The sequence below is a fragment of the Tigriopus californicus genome, chromosome 3, assembly GCF_007210705.1.
Source record: "Tigriopus californicus strain San Diego chromosome 3, Tcal_SD_v2.1, whole genome shotgun sequence".
Taxonomy (NCBI): Eukaryota; Metazoa; Arthropoda; class Copepoda; order Harpacticoida; family Harpacticidae; genus Tigriopus; species Tigriopus californicus.
The window spans coordinates 9798333-9815166 of NC_081442.1; positions in this window are offsets into that span (position 1 = coordinate 9798333).

The window sequence follows — 16834 nt, forward strand, 5'->3', positions numbered from 1 at the left end:
AACTCGGAGGGTGGTACACAACAGCCAGCTCGACTCTCTGAATGGAGTCTACGTGAATATGGATTTTGTCAAATAGCTCGCTCTGAAACGGTTTCGAATAAATTTAGGTGAGACGCTCGTATATTCGTTTTGACGGCCCAGATCTGAACCCATTGGTGCATGTACATACGTTGATTTCGACCACTTTGGATTTACGCGAGTTTATTTCAGTTCGTCTTATTTAGCGATAGACTGGTTGGCTCGAGTGGCGTTTTGCCAAGTGTTCAATAAATCTTGTTCGAGTTTCTTTCGAGTTCACCTTTGCCAGGTCCGTTAATGAACTTTGTCGCTTACGTACGTACTCTAGGGTACGCACTTAAGTATTGGTGCTAAAAGCATAATGATCACTTGCTCAGTGGAGCTTGTCGGCAAAACCCTTTCAATACCATCATCGGTTTTGAGACGACGAGTCATCGCATAATTCTTGGGTTGCCTCGGAAAAGAATGAAGAAAACCGTTTCTCATATTGGACATTTGGCTCAACATCGACCAGACCAACAACCCGGGACATCTTCTACTAGGGATGGAGAATAGCCTCTCTATGCCTATACGCTCTTCAAGATAAGACAGGAAAGAGAGAGAGAGAGAGAGACATGTTTTGACAAATGGAACGACAATAAATTTAATAACTCTCCTAAGCAAACCATTCTATTGGCTTTGACATTCATGGATGTGCCGAGATTGACAAACGGTTGCTCGCATTGTGCCGACTCAAATAGAGTGGAATGAGTGCGGTCAGCGGGTGATCGGTTTGATCTAGTCTTCAACGGAGATGCGAAACATGCATAGAGCTAGTAATACAATAAACTCCTTTTGCGTTAAGAGCGTTAAGTTGATTTAAAAATATGATTAAAGAATATGGAAAATAAAAGATAACAATGACAAGTTCAATCGACCAGAGGCCACAATCATGTTTTTTAATAACATAATTGTGTCTTTTTACTTAAACGCCGCCCCTCCTTTAAACTGAAGACAATGGACAAAATGTTTTTTTTGTCCATTACCTTATTATAAAATGTTGAGGATGGTTAAACTTGATATTTTTTTGTTTAGGGCACGCGAACATGTTTTGATTATCTGTATAATGACTACAACAAACAATGTACGTTGGGCTAGTTTCAATTGTTTTATCAATGAAGAAATGATTAGGTTGTTCTCCCATTAAATTAATGACATGTGTTTTGATGGGGCATATTTGTAGTCTGTCAGATTCGTCGTCACCACGCATAATGATAATAATGTTCGCCACTTTTTGCCGACGGAACAAGTGACTTCAATTAACTGAAGAATGCAAATGCCTGACATTAAACAAGTTGTAAGGGTATGGAAATATTCATGAGCCGTAATATAACCATTCGTTTTCGACTTATGTTTGGACAAGATAAACGATTGGCAAGTAAAAATGGTTTTCCATCGCGCTTTTCCTTAGGTTTGGCACAAGGGACAAGTGGAAGATTTCTTGCGAAATAATTTGACCATTTGTTCAACTCCTGACTGTTAGGCTAAGGATTGCCATGAATGATTTTGAGCATTGCCGAATCGGTACCTGAGCTGACGATGCAGTTCATGAAATGAGCGATGTTCCTCGATTTGTCGTCGAAATCACATGAAGGGGGTCAATAGACTTTCTTTGCATTCATGGACTTTGTAGAGTATTGTCAATTCAGTAACAAAAGACGTTTGGCCAAGATCGATTGCGAGCTTTTTCAAGCCTTTATCTGCTTGTCCGCTTGAAAGGTCCGCTCTGGCTGTCGCTCCATTGAATACTTGATGAGAAACAAATTGTTGAATAATTCAGACATGATTTGATGTAATAAATATCCTCGGTACCATCACTCACGTCTCTGTTAAAATTGGTTAAGTTTGAATCTCAAAAATATGAGGTCTGCTTAAATGCCTACTTACTCAAGACCGTTCATAGAGTTCATGATCGTTAGAGAGGCTATGTTCTAAATTAGAAAGGGCTCACGGATGCCTATACGTTGTGTAGTATACGTACATTTGAAGTGCATTGCACCGAGGTCGTTTTTCTTAAATAGATCCCAAATTTATCACCAATCCCACGAAATGACTAAACGATCCATTGTCTGACGATTTCCCTCGTCTTCCACCAACTCTAGAGAAGACACTTCCAATTTTCATCATCAGAGTAGAACCAATGGTTTCAACCACAAGGTTGCATTTTGAGCCCTATATGAGATTGGATGGTTCAATTATGTCCAGATTTTTATAATGTTTAATATGTTAACTGGGCCTACTTTTTCATAGGTGGAATGATCCTTTCTTTACTTTTTTACAAGCAGATTTAAGAGTTTTCGGATAATGATTATTGAACCCGTGGCTTGAAATTGATATTTGGCTTTAAATCTTCAATTATATACGACCTTGATCAACATGGCTACAGAAGCTATTTTGAAAATGTTTAATTGGGAAACAAACCACTGGCTTCTGGTGTTGTGAATTTTTTTGTGACTAGAAGAGTGGAGCAAAACAACTTGGGTGTGGCATTTCAGAAGGCCCTTACAAAATGAATGTTGTTGGTGCATTCTTTGACATTTGACACTTCACTTGCCATGTTGTAATCAACAGTACAAGCAGACTTGTACAAACTTGAAAAGTGAGCGCAAGGCCCAATAAGAACGTGAACCTTCTTTTCCCATGAAGAATGAACATTATTGGAGTGGCTTCCGCAGCATCTGACATTTATCCTCGGTTTTACTGGGGGTTTGTAATCTTATTTCTCACCTAAACAAAGGAGAAAAAACGCTCATCGTCATTTTCTTGAAAATCAATTAAGACGAACATAAACATTCACTCTTCTTGAACCGATTTCCCAACCTCTCAAGTTCATACTTCAGAGACTATTCCGTGTGTATTAGTACCGCTTCTTGCCTCACTCCTTCAAGAAGAGCAATTAAAAGAGATTAAACTTTGAGGAATTATGAGACTCCAAGTCAAACTTCCAATCTCAGTAACTCATTTTAATACGTAGGCCTCTTTTCCAAAGAATCAAGACAAGTCCAAAGGTAAACATGGCCGATTTTTTTCTTTAACAAAACTCATTAACATATCGCACTCTTCAGGGCAATGAAAACAACCAAGAGTGATAATCTGATTTGAATTCAAATGAACAAAGCTAATACGTTTATTTTTTCCAAGGTTTGACAAAAAATGTTAAACGTCATGGCAGTTATTTGCATGTTTTGATGCCATTTTTCTTTGAACAAGTGAAACAAGGCCACTTATTTTGTATCACGTGGAATGACATCAAAGCAAAAAAATGAATGCATGTATGATTACAACTGTTTTGATTTAGGAAAGGAAAAAAAACCTCTTTAACAGACACCTCGTGTAATTGCTTTAGAATTCAAACTATTTCTGCAGTTGTCCATTTACGTAGGTGTGTGGCGTTCTAATTGCCATTTGACATGCAATGGCCTTTAAATAAACGCATTACATTTATAACTTTTCATCAAGGAGACATAAAATTAGATCAGGAATTTTTACACGGTTTCATTACTTGATAAAGCGACCAATCTTTTTAATGCACTTGAAGTGCGGTTACGATGTGCGCTTAAGGGATTAAATCGATCAATGATATTTCGTTCTTTGTTGGTGAATCATCTTTACCACATTGGTGAAGAGGTTAATAATATATTGTGTGTTGATGTTATTGTGGGTAATTTGAAATTACATCCTCTTACGTCGTGGTTCCAGGAACCTGTAGGACAAGATGGCACAAAAAATGGAGTCTACGTTTGTCATTTTGGCTTTTGTGCATACCATACCATCGGTATGAAATTAACTAGTAATTTATTCTTCCATTAACCGTGCAATTAGTTGTATTTACCGTACTTTTGGTCACCATTAATAACCCTCTTGGCCACAAACAAACATCAATAAAGGAATATCCGGGTAGACATACATTTTACGTACTATTATGAATAAATCAATGCACGATTCATAAAAAGTGTATTTTGTCTCAAACAGTTATTTGTTCATTAAACCCCTCTCGAAATAATATCTCTATTACTACATATGTAGATCCCGTTGCCGGTCAAACACGATTGGCGGCCTTTCTTGACGCTGTTGGTTCAAGCCATTCTGAGGTTGATATGGCTTGAGAATGAGGCACGATGAAGTGACATTTCATGGCTCACATACTCACAGTGAGCAACGCAATACGATATGGAGCTATTTAAATTCAGAAACCTCCCAAAAGTTTATCTCAGAGATATCTAAAGTGCATTTGAATGAAGAAAAAAAACCGAGCTCCTCTGGTGCACAAAGTATAGGGACGAGACTTTAGATCTTGGGAGACCTAGCAATGAGGAGGCATGTGATCTTTAAGACCATTAAACTAGCATAAAACCTCTCATTTGGGTCCAACTTGTAGCCTAAGCAAAAACAAACACACCCTTCCGTTTATGAGCGAATGGGTTGAGCCTTGTTACCCTCAAAAATCTGCTCCGCCTTCACCTTTGTTCGCCTGTGAAACCGATGGCCCAAAGCATGAACATATTGATAATTGAAGAGGTCAAATTCTCAAATGTCAAGACCAACCCCACCCTAAATTCTTGACATTTGCAATAATTGGCATGTTACCAAGGTGAGAAAAATGGGATCAACAAGTGTTTCGCCAGTCTAAAAGCCTGTTTAACGTCGTCAACGATGTTTCTGATTTCTGAATGGTGAGGACGGCAAACTCGAATCGACAAACAAAGCCATTTAGATCAACTTTATGATATCCAGGGCATGCAAATGTACCGGTCTTTTTCGGTGGGATGAAGGTTCGTTTCAACGAATGCTCAAGGTATCGAAGATGCCTCATTGCATTGCACTGACTTGTTTGTCTTTCATATGAGCCACAAAGTGAAAATGCATTCCTAGCATTGATAAGTGGACGAGATAAACATCCAAGACGTTTGACTGGCATTAGTATCTCCACTGTTCGTATCACGTTTGTCATTGTAGCTCGCTTGTAAGGGAGACTGCTCGAATTTCCCGCTCTGACAGAAAGCTCATTTCATTTCAAATGTATTGTTAGTTGTCGTCATAGATTCAGCTAATAAAATCTAGGTTAGTACTGCAATCCCAGTCTTCTTTATCGGCCACCCAAAAAGAAGAGAAAATGGTGTTTAAAGCTTTGGACCGCCATATTTCATCAATCTAATGGTCAAAACTACAGCTACGGTACAAACAGCGGTCAGCGTTTGGACCATGGCTCTTGAGAGATGGTACAACCTACTGATACTTCAAAACGGAATTATCGCATTGTGAATTATAACAGGAATTTATTGATGAGTCTTTGATTATCAAAAAAATCTACAGGCTTTTTCAGATTAAGAACCTGCCGAATTTTGAGGGTTGGTTTGAAGTTCCTAATGTCACATCCTGAATGCGTTGGCAAGCCTCACCAAGATTGAAATGGGCAATCGTATTCAAGCATGCAAATGTCCTGTTGTACCTAATTTTGTAATCTTAAAATTGCATGCACAACCATGATTGCAGGAAACGTGGCGTACCAGTCAGTCACAAAATGGCAAGTTCTTTATCGAAATGTGCGGGTTCTTGCGGCTTCGTTGACTCGTCTCTTGACTGGCTGGCTCATCTGTTAGAATTTAGGAGGTTATGGGCACTTAATTTGCTAACTTGACAGAAGTTTGCAAATTGGAGCTTGAATGTGGTATTTTTTGTCAATGTTGAGGAGCCATTTGTCCGAAACCGTAACGGAAGCACAAATAAAGAGGTTTTGCAGAGGCGGGTGACACCACATTTCCTGGATGATGGTTACTTAATTGAGCCGTCGTTGCCCTTTCGGCCTCTGTGAAGACAAAGGTGGAAATCATTAAAACAAGAACATTAATTCAAACACAAATGTCTCTGCCGGGCAAAGTTCTATTGAACACTTTGTTATCTGGTAGAGTATTTGGATTGGCAATGGACACACAATCACAGACCAGAAACTAGCATAATTGATTTTTTACTGGGTTCGAGTCAGAAAATATTGGCTGGTAGCAAGTATAAGAGACAGGTTTTCTCATGACCTGAGACCATGCGATGGAAGTAAGTTCTGGGTGTGCTACGAGCTTGGACAAAAAAGTTCCTCATTAGTCAGACCCGTAATCACATGTCACGACTTCTTGACAATGCTACGAAAACGAAGCCACAGCCGCACAGAACACTTTATCGTCGGGATTGGAGACGAGAGACCTCCCAAAACCATCTCTGAAAAAATATGAATGAAATTGCAAATGTTGTTTTGTCAAGCTTGGCTTTTGCATCAGGTTGTTCTGTGATGTCAGGGTGGCGTTGTTTGCGTTCCAGAAAAAGGTCATTGGACCATTGATTGTTGAAAGTTTTGCATTCTGAACCAATGCCCATTGAAATCTTTATGCCTTGTCCAGCGTTGACTGTGGAGTTTGTCAAATATTTAGCCTTTCGCCGCCAAGGTGATCGTTAGATATCCATGATAAATGGTAATTTGAATCGTTACCAAATTGCCCTCCGAAGAAGAGGTATTAGTACTGTATTACATTTGCCACTACAGTTGGCTTTCGAGGCGGCGTTCGGTTTTGAAAATGGTTTCACGATTTCCAGACGTTTCCGAGCCAAAAATGCAGGATATATATGCTTGGCTTGGTAAATATAGCAATGCTCACTTCCAAATTGGCGTCTTGCCTTGTTTTCTTCACCGAGCATGTCCGCAGTTTTAAAGGGCCATTTTGCATAAAATGCCGCTAATAATGCTATGGTTGACCAAGAGTAATTGATTACCCTCACGTCGTCCAAGATCTCTTTGTGCGCGAAAGAATTGCTCTTTGGACCTGTGACAAAGGAACAGAGAAGATAGAAAGGTTTTTTTTCTTTGGGAATCTATCGATTACCTTGCGTCTACGATCATGCATTGAAAAGTGGCAGTTGAACCACTTTTCATTCTCTATCACCTCGGATAAAACAGGCCCGGAATTTCAGATAGGTCGTAAAGTGTCTCATCCTAATATAATCTCTTTGTAATGAGGGCTGGAAATTGGCTGGAAACAAAAGAATCCAGAAAACGACCCTTTTAAGATGATATTTATTACCATATTACTTGGAACCCAACGGGGATCTCAATATCCAGTGTGACCTCGAGTAGTTATATGGATTAGGCTAGAATGTCATATTTCCCTAGTTCTTATTGTTATGTCAATGTAATATTTAAAATAGACAGGCATGCATCTGTTACGTCATTGATTCTCCACCTCTTAAACGTATAGGTCTATTTTAACCAAACGTGTTCAACAAGAGACGACACAAAGCGTAGGTGTTTGGCTTAATGAGATGAATGGGGAAGGGCTTGGTCACCCTCAATCGTTGGTTATTCAAACACCCATTCAATAAAGGTGTCGACAGGTCCAAACGGCCGGCCGCACATTGTCTTTCAAACGAATCCTCCCTTTCTTGCCAACTCTTGGCGGCAACCCTCTGTCTTACAAATTTCAAGGTCGATTCATAAAATCATTAAATCTTTCCCTGGTTGGTGCAAAGAGAGAGGGACCCCAGAGCTCTCCACTTGACAAGGGGAGATATTCGTTGAAAAATTTGCTCTTAATTCTGCAAATGGACAAGGGACGGCCACAACCCCCAGTGTTGAAATGAATGGGCCATTAAGAGGTGATTAATATGGCTTGAGTCGGTTATTTTGAAACGCTCCATAAAAATCGTCTTCACCCTTGAAGAATGAGTCTGGCGACATTCTCATTCCCTCTCTCTCGCTCTCCTTCAAGTATTTCTAATGGCCTCAGACATGCAATGGATGGAAGACAGGTTGGACTTGGTTTGTTAGTTTGCAGGTTGTATTTGCGTCATTGATGGCTAGAAATTCTCGTTTTACCAAATAGGGCTGATGAAGCATTATCATTATAACATAAGGCTGAGAATGATGTCTGTTCGGGGCCCAGCCTATTGATTAATCTAATTCATGGGTTGGATCTACTGCAAAGCCAATCCCACTAATCTACTCTCTCAACACCCATCAGGTATCATCGCCCATTCTGACCTGAAATGAACTTTGTTGTATTAGCTTTTCATATGCATGACCAGATGTACCATGTTCAGGGTTGCCAGGGATCTATGTTAAGGCACGGAATAGTCATGTAGCCGTCTTTCGCCATTTTCTACTTGGAGACGAACGCAATTAATATTTGAGAACATCTTTCATTCTCAACCATTTCCCCCATAGTCCCAAAAACTTTACTGCGACCCTGAGATCTGTTTGGGGCACTCTTTCATGGTTAAAAAGCTAAATTAATGGCACAAATAAGCGACAACGTGCAATTTCTTCGTGGATAGGAACAAAACATTAGCCTGAAGATATTTGACATGAGAATGGTTCAAAATTAGAGCCACATCAAATTGATGCCTTGAACCAAGTGAGATTTTCCAGGTCAATTGATGGAAAATTGAGCGTCATGCCATGCTGAAGCTGAAGTTCGAAGTCCCAGATTTATCATTTTGGCTATCTCCTCACAACTCCGTAACCCTGCATTTGACCCACCTGCTTCAACAAATAGTTCGAAAATGGCGGGAATTTCAAATGGGAGATGACCAGTCAAGTGCTTGACCTCCTACGAGACGGTTCTGGGAAAGCCCAAAGTTCTCAGCATGTCAGGACGACTAGACAGACAGGTCATGTCATGTTTTGGCGTATATTATGCAATAAACCTAATTTCTCTGCATGCACTCGAAGTGGGTGTGGTGACCCTTTTCGAAATGCGAGTCTGGGTGGAAGTGGTCAGATTTCCCGTATTCTTGTTCGTAAAACACCCTGATTATCCTGGAACCAACACGAAACGGGCTTGAGGAGATGAAAAATATTGGGTAACATCATGTCATGAGACAAAGCAAGCCTGTAATTACATTTAAAAGGAACTCTGTTGCATTGCGTCCATCCGAACTCTCTTGACGAAGAGAAAAAAAACAACCCTTTGCCCTAGCTTCTGAACAAAAGCAAAAACGAGATCAGATTAAATGATCTCGTGTGCCATTGTCTATGTGCTTCAATCCTTTTGTGATCTCTAGATTCAAGTTGGATTTCAACAGTTTTTTCGCGCCCCTTTTTAAGAGTGAAACTGCAATAATGAGATTTCCTACCTCATTTTTGCATCCCCTAATATTTTATTCCCAAGTAAATTGTGGAAATCGATTGTTTTAGTCTGTTATTTCAACGAATTGGCCTTAAAAACCGGCAATATCACCCAAACGACTGGTTTCCCACCAATTCAGCCAATAAAACTCACTTGCCCTATGCTCAGGGTAGCCAAGAGTGGGTTCGTTTGCGGTTTCCTACAATTGTACAGCACGCGATTGGAAAGGTGCCTGGCAACCCTGAAGCGTGATTTGAGGAAATGCAGACCAATCACCTGAGTGACTGAAATTGCCCAAAATCATCACGTTTCAATTCGAGGGCACTTATCTCTCAAACCATTCCAATATTTGATTCCTTTACGGTCATTATACTCACACAGCCCCCTCATCTTTTGACTCAATTACAAATGATATAAGTGCACAAAGCGGCAGGCCTGAATCTTGGTTCAAACCGCAAGACTTAGTATTCACATGGATCAAGGATTTCTTCCGGTATTTGTTTAAAACTACATATAATTTCATGGGAAATGAAATCTATCGCTGACGAAAATACAGGTGAAATCAAGGTGGTTTTGATTGGAGCAAATTTGGAATTGAAAATGCATAAAGCCAGTTGAGAGTGTATCCTACGAATTAGTATGATTGCTCTGAGTCTTATTGAAGGACATTCGCATGAAGGGAAAATCAAAGGCTATTACTCCGAGGATTGATTATAGCGCGGCCCAATGCGTTGTCTACCAACTTGGACAAGATCAAAAGCTCCCAAATATTGTCATGCAAGTGAGTTCATCAATGAATTCATCCGTCCTTTCTTTCTTCCACTTGAGTGAAGTGAAAGAAGGTTAATTAAATTCCCTCTATGAACAGATCTCGAGGAGAAAAAGTCAATCTGATCTGACAGGTGTTTATTATGAACCCAGACTCATCTGCACTACACACACACCCATTCCTGGACCTACTAAACCATACTCATCTAGAGACAGACAGACAATCAGGCAGATAGGTGGGTCGGAAGAACCTGAAAATCTTGCAACCTGATGAATTTGATCTGTGATCTCTCCAAGTCTCTGGAAATTAATTATGGGTGACCAGTTTCATTTCCTTCAGCAGAAATCCTCTCTTGATAAAACAGATTCATTTTCTTCTGCCACTCCAATCATCCATATCTTTTAAGAATTAAAGGTCGAGCATTGCATTGACCCTCACGACAATTGGCATTCCCCGCGAATGAAATGAGTCTGACTTTGATGTTTTTTCTCAGATTGGTCACCCTGCATGAATCCCTCTTGGTCTTCTTACGTCTAATAGGTGGGTTAATATCTGGCCTAAGACATCTAATTAAATGCTTCGGTCTGGTCCCGTTGCTGGAGCCAAGTTCTTGAACCCCGCACTTCCCAGCTCTGATCCAGACCGAGTAGTCCCTGATACTACTTACTACTTCTGTGGGCCCCGTCGGCCCAGTATTGTGTCGAGTGCTTGAGGGAGTTGGTTAGCTCATGGAGAAATCATTAACCTAAATGCATGCTCCAAAACAAATCGTTTGGGGAATGAATTTTGACGTAATGAATACGTATGGGTGAATGCTCAATACTTCCAGCTCTAGTCAGTCTGGGGCTGCGTGCTCGTTTTTGTGCATCATGCCTTGGGAAAACGGGTGCAAAACCTGGCCATAATCTGGAACTTGGATCTCAATTGAATTTTCTCTCCAATCCCTTACCGAAGCCGAGGGTATATCATTCCATGCTTTTAATTGTTCCCTGAACTTTTTTCCGACCCAGTTCACGTTTCCTCTTAATGTGTGTCTCAAACACTTCAACTCTGAATGACAATGGGAAATCTTCAGTGTAATGTGAAATTGAGAGTGTGGTTATGACGGAGGTACTAAAGCAGGATTAAGGTCCAACTCTTTCGCTCTTTAAGCAGGATGCTCTTGTCGGAAGAAGCCACCTTAATATGCAGTGTGAATCACATGTGGACCCTAAGACAGGAACGAGTCTGCCAGGTAGTTAAAGGGGTAATTAGCACACCATGAATCTAGATCTCCGTCTCTTCTTTCTGCCTTCTGCTCTCAATGACTCTCATTTAAAGTACGAAAGTTTTTGTTTCGGCCAGGTAGGTTTTTGTTGTTTTCCTCGGTTTTGAGTTTCATGAGCGATTTAGCGCGTGACAGGGCGGAACCGGAGTGAGGAAATTCTGTTTACATGAATTTGCTGGCCCAACCCATTAAAGGCGGTTCACAAAGGGATTTCAATCTATCACCGCTCTGTTGAGCATAATCCCCCCACATACAACCATCCATCGATCCATTCATCCATGTACCTATCGAAATTGGGCTCTCTCTTAATGCCTCAAGAAATGCTCGAAAGAAATGAAGAAAGTAATGCTCTGCCAAATCCACGGCAACCCTTGATTGTTCACTATCGTTTAAAAGGGCCATTAAATTGCGTATGTATTTAAGTATTTCATTTTTCAAGCTGGATATTCAACAATTAACCCCGAGTTTAGGTATTACAAGACGATTTAGCCAAGGGGCTATAACTGTTCAAAAGACAAACTTTCTTTCTGGTCCAACCTTTCAGGTTGTCATGGTGAGCCTTTTGGCCACACCCAATGGTTTATTGTCGTAAAGCATAGATGTACCATTGAAACCCTTTGGACATTGACTTTTTTTATTAAGAATAAGAGGAAGTTGATGCCGACCAAAAGTTTTTGAGGCGCTCCTAATGGCTTTTCGTCCAGAAAATTGATTCCCAACATCCACGTGCCCAAATCCGGATCGAATCGATATCTGTGAGTTGTGAGTTATCAGTTTCAGGCGAAGGAGGAGCATTCATTCTTCTCTAGACCTGCTGAACAAGCCATAAAATGCATGACTCGGGCTTTTAAACTTTAAAAGCCACCCAATATCGACAAGCGATAAACAAAGACACTCTTGTCGTCTTTGTCTTCCTGTTCCATTCTGGAATTGAAGTATAAACACACAATTTTTACGAGAACTCTGTACTGCGTCCAGTTTCGAGTTGGTAGAGGTAATACAAACCATTGGTAATCGTACGTGCATTGACCGTCAACTCGAACTCAAATACACTTCGTTCAAGGATTTCTAGTCTGGCGCCAAAACGGGATTGATGGGAAGTTGGGAACCCTCTCTGCAGAGACGTGCACTAAATTTTGGAACCCATGTGGGAATGAGAGAGGAAATCATAAAACCATGGGTTCAATGAGGATGGTAGGGTAACACTAGGGAGGTCATTTTGTGCCCCAAAAGTTACATCTCGCCTAATGTGTATGGATCCTCCCCATCTCTCTTTTTGAGGACTCTGGAGGTGAAACTTGATTACGCCGAGAACTCCCCAAGCACCACCAAGTTTTTGACATGATAGACACACTATATACTCACCGACCGACCGACTAACTGACTGACGGACAGACTGACTAGCTTTGGGAGTGAGTAGTGGGCCACACCAGAAGCAATCTTCATAAAGAACATGAACCACATCAAACTCAGATCTTCATGGTTGGCGTTTTAATGTGAATGTGGTGGATAAGCCTGCTCTTAACGTTACTTGAACAAGGTTTGGCCGGGCCAAAACTGAGTGAGCGGTCAAAAGCAATCCACTTGTTGAATAGAACAGAGAGAGAGAGAGAAAGGGAGAAAGGAGTCAAGGAAGGGGTCTTCTTTGTTCTTTAGCTCAGAAATACATTAAAATCGGACCTTTTAAATTCTACCCCCCATAAACTGTGGCACTCCTCTGCAACACTAAGGAAGATTTAAAAAAAAATGTTTTAGTAAATTTTGCAATTGTACCGTTCTTTAGGATTCATATCAAGTCAGTTTTTTGTATCAGAGGGATTGTGGATGAGTCAAGTTTCTAGGATATTATGTTTGATTGGTTTACCATGTGTGTAGCCCAGATTCTTCGTATGTGGGATGAGAAGCCGAATCCTTGTGCGTCAAAGTTTTCTTTGTTCACAAAGATCTTCATTGGACACTTGGAGTCTGGAGTGGAGATAAATGAAGAGAAAGAAAGGGATACAGGGTCAGCCCCTCACGATCCAACTGATTTGAATAACGGACTGTATCCAAAATAAAGATGTAAACCTTAAAAAGTTGAACTTAAACGCGGAATGCGGAATTGTTTAGGATTTTTGAGAACATGCTATGCAAGAAGGCAAAAGCAATAAAATTAAACCCAAAATCTTGACATTTCCAAATTGAGCGCTTTCAATCTCTATAAAAATCAAGAACATGTAATGTAAAGAAAACCTAAGCATATCTTGAGCAAATCGGGCATATTTTTTAAAAGAAGTGAAAATGTACCCAAAAAATGAAAAAAGAAAAATCCATTTATATTCATTAAAGTAAAAAACACATTTAACCAGAGATACATTAGAAAAACGTACTTTAATAAGGACATTGCCAGAAATCTCAATTTATCCCCGCCCTGTTTAAGCATCATGGAAAGCAAGAGGCACAAATACACAAAGAGAGCATAACAAATTTCTCACATTCTTGGAATGGGTAGGTCTAATGGTACAGACAAGTATACAGACAATGGCCATGATGAGATGGATTTCTGAGTGTAACTAATACCTTGTCAAGGCTTGACTCTCACATATCACACACCTGGTGCGCCCTAAACCCTGCCCACCAAACAAGGATGGTAACAAGGTCCTTCTCATCCAAGCGTGCCTGTCTAAAGAAGTCCATGTCAGTTTCATCTCAGATATGAGCCCTCCAGCCAAGTTTATTGACGTGTTTCAAGAACTATTGGAAAGGTCTGAGGTTTGAAGAGTAACGCTCCAAATGTCTGGTTGAAGAGACACACACTTCCAAGAAATATTATGAGGATTTGTATGAATAGACCCCAGGGGATGGATTTATCAACCCATTTCAAAAGCAAACCAAGGCCACCTTTGTCCCCTCGGCCCACGGGGAGAGAGAGAGAGAGTCGAAAGGGTGAAGAATGTCTTGGGGGGTCCTTTGTTCCCTGAAAAAATGAACATTTTCATGCGTTATCAAGGCTCTCAGGATTTTCTCAAGTGTTTCTTTTTTGCATATTTCTTGTTGAATCATTCTTTATGTAGGATTTATGAACCGAGTAAGATTGAGGACTTGTTTCGAAGTGAGCTAGATCTGAAGGACTTGAGACGCACTTTGGATTCTTGTCGGCTTGAAACGGTATGATGACTTTGCAAAACATGTGCCCAACTTTCTTGCCTATCGGAGGCAGAAGAAGTTGGAAGGGGGAAAATCAATACATATCTGATTATCTCAAAGGAGAATTGATGGAATTTGACTTCAAATGGGCATGAGATTGAACGGGTTTGGAATTGGGAATCCATCGTGGAACTTGGGCGTCTCAATCATCTCATAAAACAGATCGATAAACTGGGTCATTTCGAGCATGAGGCGCAACTCGGCTCATCTCCAATTCCCCCATTTGTCGGTCGAATCTTGCGTTGAGCTATTAACTCCATCCAAGGGAATCGAGATCATTCCAAAGACATTTACGACTCTCGGAAAGATTTCAATTTCGTGCCAAGGCTTACTTCTGTGACTTGAGGGTGACCAAAAACGTTCTTCATTCAACTTTTTACACGTAACACTCTGTCAGTTTTTGACCATTCCAGCCATCAAGTTCTCAAGTTCGGACCTCAAACATTCAATGTTTCATCATTGCAAACTTACCGAAACAAAAAAGGCCCTTGCTTCGTCTTGTCAAACCGTCACGCTCAAAGATGTTATCAGGCAAAGAAGCAATTGATTTCTAGATTTACGTTCACATCCGCGATGGGCTGGTTGGGGGCTAGAACCCCGATATTGATGGCTGGTCAGCCGTGACGACCTCCATCCAACTTGAGCGGATGGATGAACAATGGTTAGCACTGGACTGAAGGTGACTGCTTTGCAGACTAATTTTTTAGAAATGGCCTGATTCCATTGATACACAGTCATTCTCGTCTCGACCATTGTTTCTTTTTTTTACCAGAGTGTCTAGTTACGAATTATGATTACCTAACTTACGATTTTTGTAATGCGTTTATACAAGAAAAGAGGATGATTATTTGTTAGGGAAATATACTTCAATAGTCCAATCTCTGGTCTCTGGAATATATGTACGCGTATTTAATGGAGGACATTTAAGCAACTGAATCTTTTTTGTCACCTGCTCTTCCTTATTCTATTCGAAAACATTTGGACAGCAAAATAAGGAAACTTTGTTTCGATCACTTGCCCAAATTTTGATAGATGGCCTGGTCTACTTGAAAGATATCCAGCGACCAGAATCCGTTTATTTATTTTCATTTCATTCTCATGTACATACATTCAGACATGCTTCACAAGGGAGGCGACCATGTAGATTTTGGAAGCTGTTCAGAATTCATGCATGCGACTTTTTGGAAGTGAGAAGTGAGGAAAATGACCCATTCCACGCGATCTCGTTATACTGACCCAGACTCACTCCTGAGTCCATATCATCATCCATGCTATTTAATTGCTAACATGTCCTTGAAATATTTGCACACCCAAAGTGACCATTCGAAAAAGTGAAATTTCTCTGTTAACACAATAGAGGAACACCAACCTTTGGTCCAGAGCCTCTCATGAATCACTTCTTCTACCGGATTTGTCCTCTTCATCGGCTAGCTGACGAACGTTCATTGGATAGATCATGGACGTTCTCTGAATACCAAAAAGGATGATTTGCTCTTCTCAACGCTTGTTTTTATATGACCGCTATACTACTTTAGCATCTGCGAAAACGCCGTCTTGAAGCTCACATACACACATCTCGCGAATTTAATTGCTATTGTGAAATCTTTCGCACACCACACCAGACCAGATTGCCTTTCGGTTTTTTATATACTGGGTGGGTTGCTCTTTCCTCGACTCTTGTTGACCACGAATCGAGATCAGGTCAGACTGCCAAAAGTTCAACCCTGAAACTGCATAGATCTCTCGCCGGGGCATTGGTACCATGTACATTCAACCGGGTAGTGCTTCTTGATGTATGTATATGAATGTATCTATCCGTCCTTCCACGTATCTGCAAGCCCAAGACCCATTCATATCATCTTATCTCTGAATTAATGAATTCGCTTTTTCCTCGGAGCAAAATACATTGAAGGTGCATGTAATAGTCATGAGTGCTCAAATGAGTTCGGATTCAAAGAGAGAGAAACTTTTCCTGAATCCTAATTCCTGACCATGCAGACAGTAATTGTGGCTTACTTCCATAAATTGCTTGTCCAGAAATGACAGCTTTGCAAAATATGAAATTGGCAGGCCATTCACCTCTCTTGGTTTGTCCGTGTTCTCAGCCACGATAATCGCCATTCCATTTCTCTTTGAGGATGGGTCTTCGCATAAAAGTTAACTAACTCGCTTAAAGGCTCACCTATTACCTCCATTCCAAGACCAATTTGGCAGAACTGACCCGGGTCTAGACCAGGGCTACCAACCCAACCCAGCCCATTCTCTCTTTTCACTCACCTCATTCGCCATCGCGACAGACAGCCGGTCGTAGGGACTTGTCTGGTGACCCTGCAGGACCCCCTTTTTGCTTTGGCGCTTAACCAGACAATTTATGACCTCCCACTCTATAATATCCGGACGGACTATACTGGAAAATGCGTCAGAGTCGGATTTTGCACTTGCCGA